This window comes from Sciurus carolinensis, chromosome 7 (assembly GCF_902686445.1).
Source record: "Sciurus carolinensis chromosome 7, mSciCar1.2, whole genome shotgun sequence".
NCBI classification, from domain to species: Eukaryota; Metazoa; Chordata; class Mammalia; order Rodentia; family Sciuridae; genus Sciurus; species Sciurus carolinensis.
This window is the reverse complement of record NC_062219.1, coordinates 141,075,939-141,098,179: the sequence shown is the minus strand read 5'-3', so window position 1 is coordinate 141,098,179 and position 22,241 is coordinate 141,075,939. Positions and strand designations below refer to the sequence as shown.

Sequence of the window (22,241 nt, the reverse complement as noted above, 5' to 3'; positions counted from 1 at the left end):
CAAAAATATTTACAGTGTTAAAAACAGTATTTAGGGATGAACCAAAGCTGGCAATTGCTGCAACAAGAAATTCATTTCCCCTTCCTGCCAAATAGAACAAAATGTATCTTGGAACAGTTGAAATAATAACCCCAAAATTTCTTCATGTGTGTCAGAAACAAACAAACAAATAATCATCTCTCACTGCAGTCAAAGAAAATTTACTGTTTAGCAGCCTGACAAAATGTCACTGAATTACATCCATCCCTTGGTATCACCTAGCAAAATCCTGGATCTCCAAAGGAATACACCAGGCTATTTCACATTCAGTGTATGTTATAAAAGCACAAAATTCAGGACAAAAATATAAACACAAAAAAGCACCAAACCATCCAGAATTTGACAGGAAAGAGAAGTCATCAGAGGCTTTTTGCTTTCAGAATAAAAATGCTGTGGCTCCAACTCCTGTTCATTCCACTGGGCTCTACCCACCAACATCAAGTGTTTTCACTAACCACACAATTGTGCCTGCCAGTCACTCTGCTGGCAGTTTGTGGGAGACTGACAGTTCAAACAGCAAGCTTTCAAGCAGTGTAATTTTGTAGCACCAGAAGTACACTCAGGAAAAACAAAAATGTGCATTGTGTATATAATTAATATAGGAACATTTAAGATACTTGTTTCACTGAATTTAAAATACAAGACAAAGACAGGTCCATCTCTATTCTCACCTTGTGAGTGAGAGACATGGTCTTCCCTAAGGTCATCGGAGAGTGCAAGGCATTGTGCACATGGTAACCGGAGAAAGATGACCATTCAATCTGTGCAAATGAAAGGACAAATCCTAATTACAGGGAAGCACTAGGTCTGAGGAGGTTACCTTGCTAATGGACCTTGGATGATGAGGTCCGTTGACATCATCAGGGGTGGCTTATCTTTGGCATCAGGCTGGGCCAGGAGGCAAACACTTGAAGGTTAAGTGAAAGGGCAGCTGACAGGTGTTCTAGAAGGCTCTCCAGGGTGCAGCAGCAGCTATATGGGCAAGTTCTAAGATGTGCCACTTCTGGATACGATTGCTTGGATCTTGTCCCCAGTGACTTCACATCTTGGCATGGGTCTTCCTGTGTTGAGAGACAGAAGTGATCAGATGTCATGAGTTAACTGATGAGTTTGAGCCTCAACCCCCTCGTGGAATATGATGCAATGCCAGTTCCTTTATTTCAGTTACCGACCATAAGAATCATATTAAATTGAATTCATTTATGGACTAGAGAGAGCCACGGTAACCTGGGGCCGTGACTGCCCAGGAGGGGGGAAATCAGGATGTCAATCTTTCCAATTTAAAGCATTGGATCTTAATGACCAGTCAGGAGGTGAGAGCCCCTGGGCTCATTAGATCTGGAGTGTTGAAAGAGAGTTTCTTGCACAAATTTAGGATATTCAAAATGTGTCCAAAGGGTATAGGGTAGACAAATACCTGCCCATTACACAGATAAAAATCTCCACTAGATAAATAAAATCAAGAAACATGGTTTTCTCTACATTCTTTTAGACTTGTATTTCTCTTGATAATCCTTAATAGAATACCTGTAATGGAAAAAATGTAGTTGAAATTAAATATTCAAAAAATCTGTGATATGTAAGATTAGACCCTCTAGACAGAGAACTAATGATCTGGAAGCCAAGTCAGAAGCCATTTCCTAGAGTGCAGGAGTAAAACATAAAGAATTGGACAAAGTGACAAACACACAGAAGAGAAGCTTCTAAACGCAAATCTTATGCAATTTCCAGAAGGAAAGAATGAAGGGAAGATGTTAGTTCCCCAGTCTCATCAGAAGACATGAACACCAGATTAAGCAAACAGGAACTCTGAGCAGGACCAAGTCCAGATGGAGACATTATAGTGAAACCACAGACAGCAAGAGAGGACTCAAAAAGATTGAACAGTATATTTGAAATGCTGAGAACAAATACTCACCTGACCTACTACCCAAGCATTGGAGCAGAGCTGTTGCAAATGGACAGAAACATTTTTGGGGAAGAATGCTGTATGAGTTTCCTAGGGCTACCAGAGACTGTGTTGCAAACTCAGTGGCTTAAAACCCTAGAATGCATGTCTCACAGTTCCAAAGTCAAACCAAGGGGCAGGCTGCCCTGGGCCCCTCTGGAGGTGCTGAGGCTCTGTGAATTTTTGGTGGATTCTGGTAGCCCAGGATTCTCCTTGGCTTGTAGATGCAACTCCAATCCCAAGTCCTCGTGACTCTTTCCCTGTGTGTCTTCACATCATCTGTCCTCTGTGCTTGCATGTCCCTCTGTCCAAATTTCCCTTTTTTATAAGAATATTTGTCATGTTGGGTTATAGCCCAGTCTAACCTCATTTGATTTTGATTAAATCCGAAAAAAGATTCTCTTTTTGGATAAGGTCACATGGTGAAGTAGTACAGGTTAGAGTTTCAAAATATCTTCTGAGGGACATAATTCAAGGCATGATAATTGAATTGCTAAGAGTGGTGCATGCCTGTAATCCCGGTTACTCAGGTGGCTGAGGCAAGGGGATTGCAAGTTCAAGGCAACTTAGTGAGAGAGACCATTGCTCAAAACAAAATATTGAGAGGGTTGGAAATGTAGCTCAGTGATAAAGCACTCCTGGGTGCTATCCCCAGTACCCAAACAAACAAAAACCAAAAAACAAACAAACAAAAACCCAGCTGATACAGGAAATCTTTCAAGAATAAGGAAGAATTTAAGAACTAATGACATCTTTGTATTTTACTTTTTTTTTGAAATGTTTTATTATTCTAGAAAGGAATGTCAAACAATATGCCTTTTCTATTCAACTTTAATAAAATATTAGGCAACTTAAAGCATTTGAATAGCAAAAGAAAGAATAAATGATCATGTAATTTATATAATTAAATGACTATTTCATCAACTAATTAGCTCAATGAAAACTCAGATTTAAAGCCAAAGGTTGCAACTAAGACATCTTTCCTTTTCACAAGCTATATCTACCCCAATTTGGAGACAAGTGCCATAAGTCATTTGTGTATGTGTAAGAGTCCCACTTATTTATAATTAGGATGAAAAGTTACAGAAAGCATTAAATTAGGAAAATATTGAAGGGAAATTGCATGGATCCTTTGGAAATTTGCTGAAAGATTTTACTCTTCAGTTGTGCCTTCTTCCTAATATGTTAACGGGGATAAAGAAATACAGAATTTTTAGGGCTATGGAGATATTGAAAGAGAAAAATGTGTTACATTTTCAACAATGTAAAGTGAGATACCAATTAAGACTGTGGCTGCAATTTCCTAATCACCGATTATCTCACATTATCATCCTCTTGGAAATACATTTTAAAATATCACTATTGAATTCTGGCAATGGTACCCCAGCTGAAAGAAACTTGTATTAATTATTAGCCAGAGCTGTTATGCTTGCGGTTCTCATTTTCATTGGGTAAGTGGGTTGGCCAACTTAAAAAAAAGGATACAAATAATAGGTTAAAGAAGCAAAACCAGCAAAATTCAGGCAAAGAACATTGATTGATGAATTTTAAAAAATTCTTAAAGGTCATGTACTCAAGTTTGGCTAAGCCTCAGGCAGATCTAATGAACATGACCAGACCCCTCTGTGTGGAGCAGGTAACCCATGCTGACTCTGAATTTGCTGACATTACAGGGTTATTATTTCTGGAAGGATGTAGCATTCTGGAACAATTTCTCTAATGATTCCATTAAGACCATGGTTTCCTTCAATTTAGGGTTACATATTTTGTTTTACACATTACTCCACATCACCAAGAAAATGAAACCAGGTCCTAGATTGCATGTCTGTTTTAGGAAAGTGGGGGAGGATCTCGCTTGAATTTGACAGTACTTAACCCCATTTTATTTGATAAGTGCATCTGTTGTTTGGATCATGTGTCAGTGTGCAAACCAGTTTGTAGGCAAAAAAGGATTATGGCCATCGTGAGGATTCCCTAGGAAATAACCAGATGCCACCAAATAGGCACTATTGCAAAGCGAACTCCATAGCCAATAAGTTATAGGAATAAGGACTGAGAAGGTCAAGTGAGGACCTGGGCTTCCAGGGGACAGAACCACAGAGGGTGGACATCTGTTCATCTCTCGCCTTCAGAAGATCTCCTTTGTGATTATTCCAAACAGGGGAATAAAATACATTTCAGTTGCTGAGAAAATCTATCAGAAATGCTGTCGGGGAAAGTTTGTGCTTATCTATTTAAAAATAAAGAATAAGGACTGGGGGCCAGAGGTGGTGGGTGAGGGGAGGGTGTGCTCTGCATCCTGTTTTGAATCCTGGTTCCCAAACCTGACTAAGTGACGTGACTTGGAGTAGTTGCACAGTCTCCCCGTGATCTGTCATCTCAACTATAAAAGTCATCACAGAAAGCCCTGTCCCATTGATCTCGTCATGCCACCAACCAGGCGTGATTAGGAGTAAATGGTTTAGTGCCACTGACATGTTAAAGGAGTAACGCCACTTTTAACTGAAGCTAAAGTAGTTCTAAAAAGCAAACAAAGCCCAAATATATAACTTAAAGGAAGTTTTGGTTAACTTAAATATTTAATTCTTTCCTTTTATAACCTATTCATGATTACTTTGCTTGAAAGAATAAAGGAATAAGTGAACAATACTTTTATTTTTATACTTAAGTCCTTAAGAAGTAGTTTCTTACAGACATTTGGCAGTTTCTGCTGGTATGATGTTAAACCTCAAAAGAAACATATGTGGTTGACATTGATATTTCTGTTTTAATGAGAAATTAAATGAGAAACAATTTTGGAAAAATAATGCAAATTATTCAAAATGATATAACTTATTAGGGTGATGTTGAGAATGAAATCTGTTATGATTTGGATGTGAGGTGTCCCCCCAAAGCCCACCTGTGAGACAGTGCAAGAAGGTGCAGAGGAGAAATGATTGGGTTGTGAGAGTCTTGACTGAGTGGTAACTGAAGTGGTAGGTGGCTGGAGGAGGTGGGGCACTGGGAGTGGCTTTGGGGTGTATATTTGCATCCAGCCAGGGGAGACCTCTCTTTCTGCTGCCTGATCCCTAGGTGAGCCTTCTCCCTCTGCCACATTCTTCCTCCATGTTCTGCCTCACCTCAAGCCCCAAGGAATGGAGCCAGCCTTCTATGGACTAAGACCTCTGAAACTGTGAGCCCTCAAATAAACTTTTCCTCTTCTACAGTTGTCCTGGTTGCATACTTCAGTCACAGAAGAGAAAAAGCTGACTAAAAATCTATTCCCTATAACTCTGGGTACTCAACTCTGGTCTTTTAACTCCAAAAAAGGCATTCCATTAACACAGTAGCATCACCAATATCCGAGGGTCATCATGGACTCAAATGTCTTTCTAAGACATCACTTCATCCATTATCTATTAAAGCCATTTATTGACTTTCCATGGTTTTTAGGACAAATCAAACTTCTTATCATCCATTAAAAGACGCCAGCATTAGCCCTCAGCATTAACTCCTATTTACCCTTCAGACTCGAACTTACTCTCTCTTGCTATTGTTTTTATACATATTAATTCACTCCAACAAGACCTCAGGTGTTTGAGGACAGGGACCATACCATATTTTGGTTTTCATGGCATGTAGAACTTATAAATAATAGGTTCTCAATAACTATTTCGAAAATAAAAAGAAAATAGAATGTAAAACTATGGGGGGGGTGCAAGTTAATCTAAGTTCAGTTTACCAAGAATATATATTATTTCCTGAATAAACAAGGATAATTATTTACTCTCAAGAGCCACATCTTGGTATCAGTAATTTCTAATTATCTGGTGCAAAAGAAACAAAACAATTCAGAGATGTTATTTTAACATGAATTATAAATTAGCAATAATAAAAAGTACCAGCATTTTATGATTTTACTGCTTCATGTTTATTTGATTTCTTTCCCCTTTTTAGAAAATTAATATTTTGTAAACATTTTGTAAGAAATGAGTGCATACAGTTATCTCATTGAGCCATGAGCAAACTCAACAACGTTCTCAAGTGGAAAGGTAAATGGAAGCCCTCTAGAACCCTTCTGAGAATTTCTGGAGTGCTTGGGCATACCCAGGGACCTCCCAAGATGTACCTGTCTCATATCACGTCAACTGTGATTTTGAATTTTGTAAAACAAAATTGCTCCAAATGATATTTGGTGTTTCCAAGTGAAAATAGAGCTGTATTGACCATTCTGTCATGGCAGAAATGTAAAAACTCTTTATTAAGAAAATCGGAGAATTAAAAAGATCTATACTGTCAACAGCCTGTATTCCTATTCTGCAACTTCATTCCCTCCATGCACCTGACCTCCCTTTTCTTGGTCATGGGTATCTAACCTGGGTAGATTAAGTTATTAATCCACTGTAGGTCTTAGTTCAAATTGTGATGATAAGATACCATAGAATGGATGACTTAAACAGTAGACTCTTCTTGCAGTGCTAGAGGCTAAGAAGTACAAGATGAAGGTGACAACAGATTTGTCTATTGGTTGAAGGTCTTTTTCCTGACTTGCCTGTGCTTCCTATCTCATTCTGTGCTCACATGGCTTTAACATGTACATGGAGGACCACTGAAATCTGTCTTCCTCTTCTGAAGGCACTAACCCCATCACGGCTGCCTCATCTGAACCTAAGTACCTCTCAGAGGTCTCACTCTAAATACGACTACATTGGGAGTTAGGGCTTCAACACATGAATTTGGGGGTAATGCAAGCATTTATCTCACTGCACTATGCAAATGAGAATTAGATTTAATAAGCAAATAACTAGGTTAAGAATATAGATAGAAGAGTCAACAAAAATATGAAAACTTGAATTCGTACCAGCTTGCTTGAACAGTTGGAAATCTTTCGTACTTGGTATTAATTCACATGGAAGTTGCCAGGTTAGTCAAAGGTTATTGCAATGTACATGGCCAAATAGATTAATTTTATTTGTATTACATAATGTGTTTTGCATATTTTTATTCATTCATTTAGTTGCCAATAATCTACTGGGGCAGACTAAAGACAGCTAGAAAATCTTTGCTACTCCTCTTACTGAAGGGTGAGGTCTGAGAGTCCTTCTCTGGAATCTGCAGGGGCTCTCTTGACTAATTGGCCAATAGAATATAATTGAAATGATGCTGCACCAGCTTCTGAGTTCAAGTTCAGGCTTTAAAGGGTTGGCAAATTCCATTTCCTGTCTTGTTGCAAACCTTGCTCTGAAGAGACTTGAGCCCTCATGTAAAAATTCCAACTATCCTGCTGAAAAAACCAGAAGGTGAGGCCCTGGGACTACAGGACAAAGATGAGGTCTGCAGCTGGCTAAGCTGTCCATCTGTCCTTGCAAAGGAGTCACCATGTGAGAGAAGACACGTTGGACCCTCCGTTTCAGGCCAGCCGCTAGTGGAACAGCGGCACCAATGGGCCCCAGCTGAAACAGTGTGGAGAGATGGGCACTGCTGAGCCGAGTCTGGATTCCTGAGCTGCTTAGTTGGGAAATCTACTAAGCGTGGTGTTTCAAGTCACTAAATTTCTAAGTCGTATTTTTTTTACAGCAATAAATAGATGAAGGACTTATTCAGCCCCTTTGGTACCAAGTATTATATTGAGTGCTGAAGAAACACAATCAGGGCCCTCTCCTTAATGTGCTCATGACCTTTGTAGTTTCTGCTAATTAAACCTTGCAATTGAAAGAAAAATTAAAAATCCGCTTATTTCTTAAGCCAGTCTCCAAGAAAGTCAGAGGTCAGATGTTTTCTCTGATATGTGGAAGCTAACCCAAAACAAGGGGAGGGTGGGAGGAAGAGAGAGAAAGGGAAAAATGGGGGAGAAGGAATTCCATCAAAATAGAGGAATATCAGGAGAGGAAGGGGATTGAGGGGAAGGAAAGAGGGACTGGAAAGGGAAGAACAGTGGACTGGATCTGAGCACTCATATGCACATAGTGGATATGGAACAGTGAATCTCACCATCACCTAAAACTACAGACAGTAATTTAAAAACAAAACTATGAATAAATTGCAAAAAGATTAGTACAGTAGAGGGAGAGAAGTGGGGCTGGGAGGGGGAGGGGGAAGTGCTGGGGACTGAACTAGAGCAAATCATATTCCATGCTTTTGTGATTATGTCAGAATGTATCCTAATGTTACATATGACAAAAAAGAAGCAATAAAAATATGAAATATATGTTTCAGTAAAAAAAAAATCAGCTTATTTCTATATTCAACTTTGTAGCATTCAAAAGGCATTTGGGTTTCGCATGAAATGACATCCTTTAGCTATGCTTTGTGCATGTAAAAAATTAGATGAGAGAGGTGGAAGTGGCTCGATAGGGGTTGTCGTGGATTGAATTGGGCAACTCCAGAACTCTTATGTTGAAATCTTAACCCTCAGGAACTCAGAATATGGTTTTATTTAGAGACAGGGTCTTTAAAGAGATAATTAAAATAAAGTTACTGGGGTGAGCCTTAATCCAATAGGACCAGGGTCCTCATAGAAAAGAGGAGATTAGGACAGAGATAATAGAAAAGACCATGTCAAGACACAAGGAGGAGATGACCACCTCCCAGCCAAGGAGGGAGGCCTTAGGAGTCACTGACCTAGCCAATGCCTTGACTTTGGAGTTCTGGCTGCTAGACTGAGGAGATTCGTGTTGTTTAAGACTCCCAGCCTATAGACCTTGTTACGGCAGCCTCAGCAACAACACAGAGGCCCATGGAGAATTGGTGACAATAATTTTTTTTTTTTTTCTAGTGGGAAAGGAACAACAAAATACTTCAACTTTTTATCAAGGAACATGTAAATCTGACCCGCTGGAAATGAGCTTCATTTGTGATTTGAGCGAGGTTGGGCTCTTTGTTCCTTTGATGTAGCCACATTATAGGTAGGAGGTTAGAGATAATTGTAGGGCACCTCAAACACTCCAAAGAAGACCTCACTGAAACTCACTGTGCTCTCAGACTGTTTCATGGAGGTACAGCATTTAAAAAAGCATAACAGCAAGTTACTATTTATTTATTTATTGAGTATCAAAGATTGAACTCAGGGGCACTCAACCACTAAGCCACATCCTCAGCCCTATTTTGTATTTTATTTTAGAGACAGGGTCTCACTAAGTTGCTTAGTGCCTTGCCATTGCTGAGGTTGGCTTTGAACTTGCAATCCTCCTGCCTCAGCCTCCTGAGCCACTAGGATGACAGGCATGCACTACTGTGCCCAACCCAGTTAATATTTATATATCAGTGAGGCAAGACTGTCACTATTATACTAGTAGATGGGCGCCATTTTTGTTTCACTGGAGGGAAATCCAATATGAATAAAATAGCAACTTTTCAAAGATGACATTTAATCCATGCATGTAAATCAAACTGAGAATATATTATTCATTATTAAAAGAGTGGCATATTTTTATTACACTGAGAATGAAACACAAATACTGTGAAAAATTTAGTGCCTTTTCTGGAAATTTTAAGACACTCATCATGAAACCATCTAGCTGGTACTGGCTCTCATTTTAAAATATAGCCATGAAATTAATAAGTCTGAAGTTTTATGCCTGAAAAAAGGATGCTCAGTTTAAATGAAATAGGCAAATTTATTTTTTATTTAAAGCTTCCTAAATACTTAAGATGGTAAAGTGCTTCAGTAATGCTCTGATTCCAATATGTATATGAAGAATATAGTTCATATTCTTGTCATTATTAGTCATGGCACAATGTTCTTCCCTGAAGTGCTTTCTGAAAACTGCATATATCAGAAACTGATTAAAATGACCTAAAGTATTAATTCTTAAAATATGATGAACCCAACATTTTGCAAGAGGTTATTTTCTGTGTGACATTTAATATCTAAGAATTGAAATGATTTTAATAACTTGTAGGAAGGAGTGGTTTTTGGAAATCTAAAGTCTGAGCATGATTGCTTTTATTGATTATTGGTTATTACGATTAATAATGGAGACCCCTAGAGTATATTATATTGTGCAGCTTTAGAAAGTTCTCCATTATGTCCGTTTGACAAAGGCCCTGTCTTTTGTTTTTGCAAAGGTCACTTCTGCTGGTTAAGGGAATCCCCAGACGTATTAAAAAGAACTTGGGTGGCAATTGTTTGTCCCGAATGGCTCGGTGCTTGCAGCCACAGGGTGCTCTCTTCCCTGTAGTGATCTCTCCTAACTCATTTCCCACTGCCACCACACATGGGTCTCTCCAGTCAACTTAAGGACATTCTTTTCTCTTTGACCCTTCATCCCCACCAAAATAAACAAAAACTTGCCCCAAAGAGGCTTAACAGAATCTTGGATCTCCTAACATTCACCACTTCAGGAAAATTATTTAAACTCCCCTGGTCCCAGTCCCTATATCTCTAAAATGGAAATCTAGTGCCCAATTCCTAGGGATTTTATGAGACTTAAATGTGATATAGTAAGTACTTACCATAGTGGGTTGCAAGCAGGTCGTAACTGGTAGTTATCATGATTTTTTTATTGTTACAATAATCCTCTCTGTACAATGTAGTTTGCTTCCTTGTGAGTCTAGTTTCCTTGAGTCCTTCAAAACATTCCTTTAAGAAGCCTTAGTAAATCCTTTCTTGGCTGTCTTCTAAGAAAACTCAGTTGACAATACTTTGCCTTCACTCCTTGCTACTGGTGATGCAAGGTGTTCTGGGGTCATAAGTGCAGAAAGTTGCTTTCACTGCTTCTTAGTCAGCTTGCTATTACTACAACAAATACCTGATACTTATATCCTTATAAAAACGAAAGGTATGTTTGGACTCACAGTCTTAGATGCTTCAGTCCCTAATCAGATGGAATCCTGCTATCCCCTGTTGCTTTGGGTCTGTGATGAGACCACTCACCTCATGGCTGGAAAAAGAGAAGAGGAGATAGGAGTCCCAGAATACTTTCAATCACACACCCTACAGGAATCTGATGACTTCCTACTAGGCCCCACCTCTTAAAAGTTTCACATCAGCCCAATAGAGTTAAGTCAAGGACCAATCTTTAATACCTGGGCCTTTGGGGGCTATCACAGATCCAAACCCTAGCATAGTCTATTACTTTATTTTTGGCAGGAGAGAGGGAGCAGAGCAATCATTAATTAACTGCAGTGTGTCAATTACATCTCTTTGCATTTAATGTACACTATCAGTGCAGATTTCATTCAATCCAATCCATCGTAAAACCCATTTTGCAAATGAAAAAAACAGAGGATTTAGATGAGGACTTGTCAAGAAGTTTGAAACTAAGATTTAAAATTAGATGTGGACTCCACATTCCAAGAACCAAGGTTCACAACTGAAAGGAAGCAGAAGAAATAATTATTGGTTTTCTATGATGGAAAATTTCCCACCAATTCCTATAATACGTCTTCATAATTTTACCGGAATTGCTTCTATTTCAAAAGTCAAATCTCTCTCTTTTCAGTCTCTTCCTTCTGCCTCTGAGAACAGCCTCTTTATCATGGAGTAAAGCCAACAAACATTTGTGAAGTCGACGGATGATTGGCAGGTGATCACTTAATACCGGCAGCATCAGAGTGTGGGCTTCCTAAATGAAGAGACTTTGGATTTATATTGGTCAGGGTTTCCCAGAGGAACAAAACCAGCAGACTATATGCACAGCTATAGAAAGGGATTTATTAGACTTACAAGATCAGAGGTTGGATAGTTCCATAACCACTATCTGCAGGCTGGACATCTGCAGGGTGGAACCAGTAGCTACTCAGTCCAAGAAGTTAAGAGTCTCAGAACAAGTCTCAGTCTGAGGCTAAAAGCCTGGAAGCCCCCTGGATAGTCACTGGTGAGAGTCAACGTTGAAAGACTGAAGAAGTTGGAGTCTGTGCAAGGAGTGGGCAGCAGCAGAAAAGGCACCAGCTCAGGAAGAATGGAGTTTGTGCGTGCCCACTGGCAAGCTTCCTCCTTCTTCCATTGTATGTTCCATCTGGACCCCAGCTTGATGGACAGTGCACCCATATTCAGGGCGGGTCTTGCCCTTCAGTTGGCTAAGCCACATGTCAATCATCCATGGAACCGCCCTCTCAGACACATCCAGAAAAATGCAGTACCTATTTTCTTGGTGCCTCAGTCCAGTGATAACCAAAATTAACTATCACAGGTCAGTTCACAGGCTGTGTTTTAGTACCTAGAAGTGTGGGTGTCTTAATAAATATTTCTTAAAATTAATGAACAAATTTAAGAATTCCAAAGATCCAAGATCAAGGTTTTCAAATAGACCTTGAAATAGACGATTGAACTTTGCTTGTATTTTTATGTATTTGTTTACATTTTTGGTCATGGGGATTGAACCCCGGACTTTACACATGCTGAGCACAGCCTCAACCACTGCCCAGCCCGACTTGAATAATTTTTTACGCATTTTTGGTGTTTTATTCAGATTCACATCCTTTATTTTATTGGGAATGCTTTCACAATGCCATAAATCCATCTTTGTCCTTTGTGTCTGTTCTCTACATCTGTTCACATCCAATGTATTCAGAGTTAAGAATGCCCTAGTTACAAAATAGTAGTTCTTGTTCACTTGGCATGCAATTCAACAATCAAATCATTTTGAATTCTCCAAAGAGGAGGAACTTGCTTCTATATTTGAACTCACTCACATTCAGAGGGAATATGTTTTAATATTTCGACATCTATACAAAATGCTTTACAATTACTTTTAAGGCATTAATTCTCATATGAACACCCAGTGAAGTCACGAAGGACTGAGTAGGGCAAAGAATTTCTCCAAGGTCACACAGCGTGTTAATTGCAAAGGAAAGACTGGCTATCTTTTCCCATCGTCTGACTCATGCATATAATAAGCAGTAGTCAATGACTTTGAACTGATGAGGCTCTCCAAGCGTACGGTTGTGGCAGGGATAGGATTTATATTCAAACAAAAATATGTCTAAACTCAAGGACCAATAAAGGTCAACTAGTAAACTACAAATCAGATCATATCAGTCCCCTGCTTGATAACTTTCATCGCATTAGAATCTTCATTGCATTTAGAATAAAATCCAGATTCCTTACTCGGGTCTCTGAATCTTATGTATCTGGCCTTTATCCCACTTTCTAATTTTATTTCATCCTAGTTTTCTGCTTGTGTATTTCAATGCAGCCTCATTTTTGTTCTCTGAATACACCAAGCTCATTCTTGCTGCAGGGCCACCGAATTCAGAGCTGCTTCCTGCCTAGTAGACTTTTCTTCAAATCTCAACACAGCAGGTCTCAGGGTCAGAGCTGCTTCCTTCAACATGAGTTTCTTAATATAATAGCCCCCTCCTCTAATCCTTTTCTGGTTCATCACTATTCATTTTCACTATTTCAATATCACTTGTGATAGGTTAAGCATTTCTCTCTATCAATAGTCTTATTTACATATTATTTATCTCCTCCTCACCAGTTCATAGCTCAATGAGAACAGAAAGGTGTTTGTTATTCTTTGTTGATTTAGTGCCCAAAATGGTGCTTAAGTACAAAAATGGATATTTTATAAATGGCAAAGTCAGATGTGGGTTTTTTTTTTTTGATAGTTAAATCAACAATTTAGTAGCTAGAGAAATGAGCAAGTCATTTTTTCCCCTGAATCTTTTTCTTTTCAATCACCTGTGAAATGAACTAATGTCAACAATACAGTAAGACTGACATGCAGATCAAAGGTGACAATGTGCATGTCGGAGCTTTGTAAAATATAAATTGCTGCACAGGCATTAGCTTCATTGCTAGATATCTTTGGTGCGTTGTGGGTTGTCCAAAGGGAAAATGTTGATGAGCAATTATTGCCAAAAGTTTTCTCCTTTCCAAATGATATATTTGCATGCTCCTTGTAAAACCATTTGTGGTTAATTTGTTGGTCTTTGATCTAATCAGGCTGCAGATGTTCAGAAATGCCATCTTTTTGTGCATTGAGGCTCATTCACTGGGGTTTGTAAAAGTAATGGGCTGTGCCCAATTTTTCCCCAAAGTGTTCAACTCTCAGGGACAATGAAGGGAAAGATCTATCTTTTGCCTAACAAGGAGAAAAGAAAATTCAACTTTTGCCTTCAGTTCAAAAGAACATAAAGAAAGAAAAAATGGAGAGAAACGCAGAACTGAATTTTCTAAATTAAAATATTCAATTAGATCTTTCCATCTCTCTAGAGTGAAATATTCTTAGTTGAACATTTGAGTGCTTGTGAAGTGATGAGTTATGACATATTGAAGCTGAGGTCAGGTAATAGAATTGCAACATAATGATATGATATACCATCGAGTTCCTCTTTGTTTTAGTCATGTAGGATAGAGAGTGGTGGACAGATCATATTGTCTAGCCAGTAATTACTTAAGCCTGACTCAGTCAGGTTTTAGACAGAAAGATAGGTGTCCTGATCAGTGCAAGTCCATTAGACATCTGATCAAAGATACACAGTTCTGTGTTGCTTATCTTTGTATCTATAACAGTTCCTGTTCTCCAAGCAGGAACTGAAGGACCACCCAATTAACTCTCACCTGTGCATGCTAGTTAAAATTCAGAGTTCAGCCTCACTGCAGACTTACTGACTGAAACATAGACAAAAGTCCTGGAAATCTTCATTTTTTTGGAGCATCGTATTGGGGATTGAACTCAACCACTAAGTCACATCCCCAGCTCTATTTTGTATTTTATTTAGAGACAGTGTCTCATGGAGTTGCTTAGTGCCTCACTGTTGTTGAGGCTGACTTTGAACTTGCCATCCTGCTACCTCAGCCTCCCGAGCTGCTGGGATTACAGGCATGAACCACTGCACCCAGCAATCTTCATTTTTAAAAAGCACTTTTGGATAATTTTTATATGAAATAAATTTTGGGGACTGCTTGTGTAGGGTCTTGAGGACATAATAGTATGATTGTTGGTGTTTCACAAATGACCAAAATAGTGGTGGAGAAATTATGAAATTAGGTATAGGAACTAAGTTTGAGAGATCATAGAATCTTGCCCTTCACTTAAGGAAGATTTTTATTCAGAAGTATTTATAAACTATCTGGTGAATTTTTAGCATTTTAGAAAGAAAGATTCTTATCCTTTAAGATTCCAGTGTTTTCTTAGGGCAAAATAATTTTTTTTTTCATGGTAAACTCTAGATCTGTTTTGGATTCTTGAACCCAAAGTGACTAATTGAGGAGAGAACGTGATGGAATTAGAGAAATATTTGGAAGGAAAGCCCAGGCTTCTCAGTTTGCATGAGTCATGAGGAACAGTCAGTAGGACCTTGAGGTCTTTCACCTTGAATCCAAGGTGGGCTCTGCATTCGGCTGTTCCTCTATTCAGGAATCATAGTGTGAATAACTGTGAAACAGATCAGCTAAAATCAAACCCCAGCTTCACCTTCTACATCTGTTTTATGTGACCTTGTGCTAAGTGTCTCTTTGTCTCAGTTGTGACATTTATAAAATAGGACCCATAATAAATCTACTTTGTGGGATTATTGTGGCCACTGATTAATGAGGATAAAGTATTTTAAAAGTGCCTTGATTTTAGTAAATAAATGTTAACTGTTGATATTATACTAATATTTAGGATTAAGGAATTTTAAAAAAAGAATTTTCTAAAACAGGACCTAGAATGTCTTCATTTGACAGAAAAGTTCTAGTTTTCTAGGGGTGGAAGCTGTAAGATTCTCTCTCTCCTATTCAGAAGTCAAGATAGTTATAGCCGCTGTGACCCTCTGTCCTTGATCCCTAAGCCAAGATAAATTTTCAAGAATAATTACTTTATTGGATCCCATAGCAGAGAGACTGGGGATTAGAGCTAATTTGTCTATTTATTTATCTTGGCTGGGTGAATGGAAAAGAAAATAATGCTACTATAAAACTCTCACTGGATCATCTAGATTACTCCGTACTGTGACATCAATTCCCACTCCTCTGTCCTGAGTTGTCTGCCTCCAAAAGGACATTTTGCTATTTCTATTACAAATTAAGTGTATTGATTTGCTTCCTTGAAGACACCATTCAGTTTATTTTTCTGTCACCATTATCCCTGTATCCCAACCCATTATATACAGTGAAACAATGATCCCCAAACAGTAGGCAGGTTACTTATTCACTGGTAAACTGCAATTTATTCTCATGTATGTCTGATGCCAAAGCCCCTACTTCTTAACTTCAAGGATATATGCCTTCCCTTTTAAATGAGAGAAGCAATGAAACAGGGAAGGACTAAACCGTTTGGATTGAAGTATCCCATGCACAAATGTGTAGGCGGGATATATACACATACATCCAATGCAAATCCCATTTAAGATGCAGTTTGAAGAATTGCAACCAAGGAAAGATCTAAGATCTACTACCACCAAAGTCTTCCTGTGAGCACCTTAGCACTGTCTAATGCTTTGCTTATCTGCTCCAGTGCAGATTACAGGAATATCTACATGTCCCTCGACTATGACTGTATGTTTTTTTAAATAATTCTAGAATTTCATTTATTTATTTTTCTTGGTGCATAATAATATGGCTCTATCTTGTTGTTGACAACCACTAGGTCCGTGACCTTGTACACAATGACTTAGAATCATGGCTCTCTTGGTGCAATAATCCTCTTTATAGAATGGTTAAGACCAGACTTGAATGAATGCAGGAAAAGAGGAGCCAATCAGTCAACATAAGCTTGGTTATCCATAGGAACAAAAGCCAAACGAGCTGGCAAAGAAACAAAAATTCCACAGCATCTCAGTGGCTTAACACAACAGGCACTGGTTTTTCACTCTGTCCCCAGGTCCCCTTCAAGATAGATGGGAGAGACTTTGCTCCATCCGTTGCTATCCTAAGTTAAAAGCTGGCTAAAGGACTGCCATCTGGAGTGTAGCTTGTCACTGTGGCAAAGGAAAAGCAAACTCTGGAGCATTTAGAGCCAACAATAAGCACACTGGTCCATAGTGAGTCGTACTATGTGATCCACTCATGGATCATTGGCTGGTTAGTTGAATGGGCCACCCAAGCACAGGGAGGCCAGTGGTGTGAGCCTACCATATGCTTGGAAGGGGAGGAACTGCAGCTATTTGGTGACTTACTGACACCACTGACTACCTAGAGGGAGTGGAGTTTCCTAACATTGAGATCATTCACACGTGGGCTGATCTACTTTATGAATTGGCAGACATTCTCACTGGTAGGCTGTAGGTGGAGAATGAGCCACTGTCCAGTATCTATCTGACTGAGCAAGGGACTGGAGATAACACTTTCTCAAATTTTGTGTTATATATAGCATTAGTATCTTTATTAGATAATCTGTATTCCTTAAAAAAGTTTAATTGTCCTTTATTGAGGCTACTGAATATTTGCAGCTCTCTTGCACTTATTGTTAGTATTTGATGTACGTTTTAGGGATTTTTAAGTTGCTAGAACATCTTAGTCACTGTTATGAAAGCTTGCTAACCCCACAGCCTGTGTCTGTGTTCCACCAGCATCGCTGTCTATATATCTGCTTGAGAACCCATGAATTAGAAATGATAACTTCAGAGGTCTTATCCAAACTAAAAACAAGAGTCATTGAAATATTTCCTGATAGAAAACCATGAGAAAATAATAGACTTTTTGTGGGCAGGCAATGAGAAAATAATTTTGGTGATAATAATTTTGACAAAATTGTAAAGTATGTACATTAATATGTACTTCATTTGTGTTTAATAGGAAATAAAACTAGAAAGTTAGACTGTGATGAGGCTCCATTAAGTTTGGGAATGCATTGCTAAGGAATATCAAATTATATGGTAAATATAAAATTGTAACCTGATATCATTTAGGCAAGAACTAGTCCACTAAGTGACAAAAAGTGAAGTTTATAATGAACCAAAGTTCCTAGAAAGCTTTTGCTCCATGTCAAAAAGAAAAGTAGTTCTATATGACCAGATTGCAGAGCGAAGAAGCTGGCCAAAGAAGTGAAAGTTAGATTTTCCATATAATATATGATATTTTTATATTAAATTCAGGATTTTGTGGTAAGGATATATGGATTATTGACAAAGGATATCACTATGCTAGTCAATAATGAAGTTTTTTTTATTTAGATGTCATCAAAGAGCCTTTAAAGATTTTCACTTTATCCTTATTTCTGTTAGTTTGACTATGAGATGCCTTTTATTTTGTGTGTGTGTGTGTGCATGTGTGTGTGTGTGTGTGTGTGTTTCTGCTCTTTGTTTTGTAGATCAATGTCTTTCATCAATTTTGGAAAATGCATAGTCATTATTTATTCAAAAAATGTGTGTGGGTACCATCATCTTTCCCTTGTCTTGTTAGGACTCAAATTACATATGTGTTAGATTACTTATTATTCCACAGGTCTTTCATTCTCTAATCTATTTTTCATTTTTATTCTTTGTGCCCTTGTTCTTCAGTTGGGATAAGTTCTATTGATCTATGTTAGGGTTCCCCTATCATTTCTCTGTTGTGCTCATTTATGCTGTTAAGACAATTTAACAATTTTTTTTCTTTTTAAATGTTTTATATTTCTGTTCTAAAGCAGCTTGAAGTTCTCTCCTGAAACAGTACAAACTTTTACTGAGTACTTTCATCTTTTCTTCTAGTTTTTCATTCCACTTCTAATGATTGTTTAAAGTCTTTGTTAATTCCCTTGTCACCTATGGGTCAGTTTCTATTGACTGGTTTTCTTTTGTCTATGTTTCACATTTTCCTGCTACTATAGATGGCTCATAGTTGCCTATTTTATACTAAACATTGTATATATATCAATTGTAGAAAATCAGGCAGAAAAATATTTGTCCCCATCAGGAACTTCATCTCCTTGTTCAAATCAGGAATTGAGCTAGATTGGAGTTGGATGGCAGCTTTAGTTAGTTTGACTGCGTTACTGGTTTCAAAAGCTTTATGTTATCAAAGGTTCATCCTTCATCTGAACTTGGTATTCAAGAACCATAGAACTGAGATTCTGCTCTGTTGCCTAGCAAGTGCCCCAAAATTTCTGAGACAGTGGAAATCTCTCTTTGCCTCTCACCTAGAACCAATTGGCCATATGCTGCTGGGCACTTGGCAAATAGCCTAAGGTTGAGAATTGGTAGTGAGGACTCACTGTGTCTGGGACTCATAACTATTCAGTACTCCACAACAGTTTTAGAGTACTCCAAGTTCAGCCAGCTCTCCTTTCTCTTACAAAGTTCTTCATCCAATGATAGGTCTGCTTCTTTGCCTATTCCCAGTACTATGTTATGGTGAGTGTTATTGAAAATATATTTTAATGACTTTAAAATTCCTGGGGTGTCTTAAGAAGTTAGAAAGACTTGCATCCCCCTAGCCTGTGTCTCATATAGGAAGTGCTTATCTCTCTTTGAGATTGTTTCCACTGAATTTATTTCCTCAGCTCCCCAATGAGCTTAAAAAGACACATCATTTTAAAACTTAACTGTTTTGCTCCTTGTTATGATGAGACTGTTGGACACTTGCCACCATCTCCATTATAACCCAGAAACAGGATTTTGAAGACCCTCTGGATTTTTTTTTTTTTTTTTTTGGTTTGTTTGTTTGTTTTTGTAGCAGGATTTTGAACCCAGGGGGCACTTGACCACCAAGCCACATCTCCAGCCCTTTTTTGTATTTTATTTAGAGACAGGGTCTTACTGAGTTGCTTTGTAACGCTCTACTTTTGAAATCATTTTATCAACCCTTTTTTCTGGTTACGAAAATCAGAATCACTACAGGAAATTCAGAAAGTACAAAAAAAAAGAGCACTACTTTGTGAATATGCATTTTTATAATTTGTCATGGAACTCTGTGGATTGCTTTATTTTCAATGTATTTGGTGTTCAAGTGGAAAAAAATTTTGCTTTCTCTTTTAATCCCCCATCAGCATTCTGTGTTTAAATTTTCACTTGTTTCCTGGATTCCACCTGTTCTCCATTCATCTTTCACGTGTCCCTTCTTTGATACAGAAGATCACCCTAAAGTTATGTAGCTCTATAGTATTAAGCTCTCTAGTATCTCTTTCAAAGGAGTGCTCTTTGTGGTACTTGGAAAATACCTCAAAGGTGCTTTGAAGACATTATGACCTCTACTACCAGAATTTCTATGATGAGATGACTTTGGCAGTTGACATCAGGGGAGAACAATGCATTCATATCTTAATTTTTAGTTTTTAATTACAAACCTACTAAAAATACTCATGGAAGTGTCACATCTTAGGATATCTGTGAAAATGTTCAAGTTTGTGGAAAGGATCCTCTGATAGAGATGCAATGGAACTTGATTTTCTTGCCAAAAGAATGAGTCCCAGGCTACACATTAGAGGGCAAAAGATCTCTGTACAACAGATAGCAAGGGAAAGACACTAGGGAAGAAATAAGGAAAAACTATGGTTGTCACCGAAATTCCTTTCTTTAAAAATTTATGGCTCCTATCTTCCTTTGTAGTCAGTATTAGTGTATGTCACATTTTTCATATACTCATTTCTTTGAGGGGTCATCAGGGTAGTAGCATATGACCCCTCTATCTTGTGCAGCAGGTGGAGGTGAGTTTCCTTTTATGCCTTGCTACAGGTGACACAGTGATACACAGTGTCCTTCTGCTGGACTTAATACTCCTGGACTATTTCTCATGCACAAGAGGAAACTGGTGTTGTGCATGTATACCAATATATTTCAACCTTATATATGTTCTTTACCTTTTTATTAAGAAATTATTACCCAAGTCGTCTTAGAAGTAGTTGAAATAAAATCTTAAATAAATAGCATATTTTATATTTTTCTGAGCATTAATAAATTTAAACTTTTAATATAGAATTTATCATCTAATTTGAGAATTTTGTCAACTCCATGAAGAGGATCTGTTTTTCTTTTTCTTTTTTCCTTTTTTTTTTTGGCTAATGAGGAAATTCAAGTACATGGAAACTTAAATACAAAAAGTACTGACTTGCCCCAAACAACAACAAAATCAATAACAGAATTGTCAGTACTGGTCAAATTCTTACTTCATCGATTGCATTGCTAAGTAAGACCAGATTTAGTATAAGAAGGACATTGGTTTTTACTTCTAAATGCAGAGATAACTGATGAACTTATTTTTAATAGCATCTGTTCAATTTTATTTTATTTATTTATTTTTAAGAACAACCTAGTTTAATTTAAACAAATGAGTGTATAAGGAAAATAGGATGGTCCCAAACAGATTTCTGACTCCACTTCTTCTCCTCCTCCTCATTTAGCTTTTATTCTGTTATCACAAATGTCACTCGCAGCCAACTAGCCAAATGAAAAGTACGGCTTGATTAAGGATCTCTTTTGTCAGTAATTTGTGCCTAATGTTTTTAGCTTTCCCATGGGCTGTTGTAGAAAATGGTAAATCTGGTTTAAATGAAACCTGATCCCGTTAATGGTTTAATAGCAGCCGCCACAGGGTTATGGTATTTTTCAACAGATGCCTCTGTTTCATTTTATTCCTAAACTAAGTCTTGAGATATTTACATAAATTGTATAAAATAGATCTACACACTTTTGGCTAAATATACTGTAAAACAATCTTAGACTAGTCCCTATCTTTGTCCATTTAAATGACTTACAAAATTAAAAAAAGAACTTAAGTCTATAATCTACTTTTTAAAATAAAAGATTATTTATACTTTGCAATTCCCTGAAAAAAAATTTTTTCTTGAAGACCTAGGAATAGACTCCATCTCTACATCTGGGAATTTGCACAGTGGCAATCTGATAATTTCATTCATCTTTTTATCTGGTGTTATTTACTTAGCACTGACAAATTGTTCATATAGTGATATGTATTACAGTGTCAACTAAAATAAACAGAATAGTCACAAAATTAAATTGGACTCCATCTTTTTTCAAGTGGTGGACTTGTAACAATAATTTGCATTGTCATGATGAGCAGGATTCATTTTTCTGGAGTGGAATAGTCTGTTCAACCATTTTTAAGATAGCATTCATTCTCTGTAAAGCATTTGGACTGTGCGAACAATACAAAGATAAATGATAATCATGCAAAACAATGACTACAATGGAAGGTAGCAATAGCTATATAATTGTCTTAGTCTGTTTTCTGTTGGTATGACACACTACTTGAGACATAGTAATTGAAAAAAAAAATAGAATTTTATCAGATTCTCAGTTCTGGAGGCTGGGACGTCCAAGAGCATGGTGCTGGTTTCTGGTGAGGGCCTTCCTGAAGGAGTGGTAACATGGTGGAGGGCATCATGTACTGACAGAGCCAGCATGCTAGCCTGGTTCTCTGTTCCTCTTCCTGCAAAGCCACTAATGCCATCCTGAGGGTCCTACCTTC

At 37.8% G+C, this 22,241-nt stretch overlaps 1 protein-coding gene across 1 annotated transcript in view; it reads left to right on the top strand.

The window, feature by feature from the left end:
* The window catches only part of LOC124989453 (uncharacterized), a gene marked incomplete at its 5' end in the record, with an annotated part of 306,958 nt that overhangs the window by 91,617 nt on the left and 193,100 nt on the right, over positions 1-22,241 (top strand). The gene's annotated exons all lie outside the window — the stretch shown is intronic.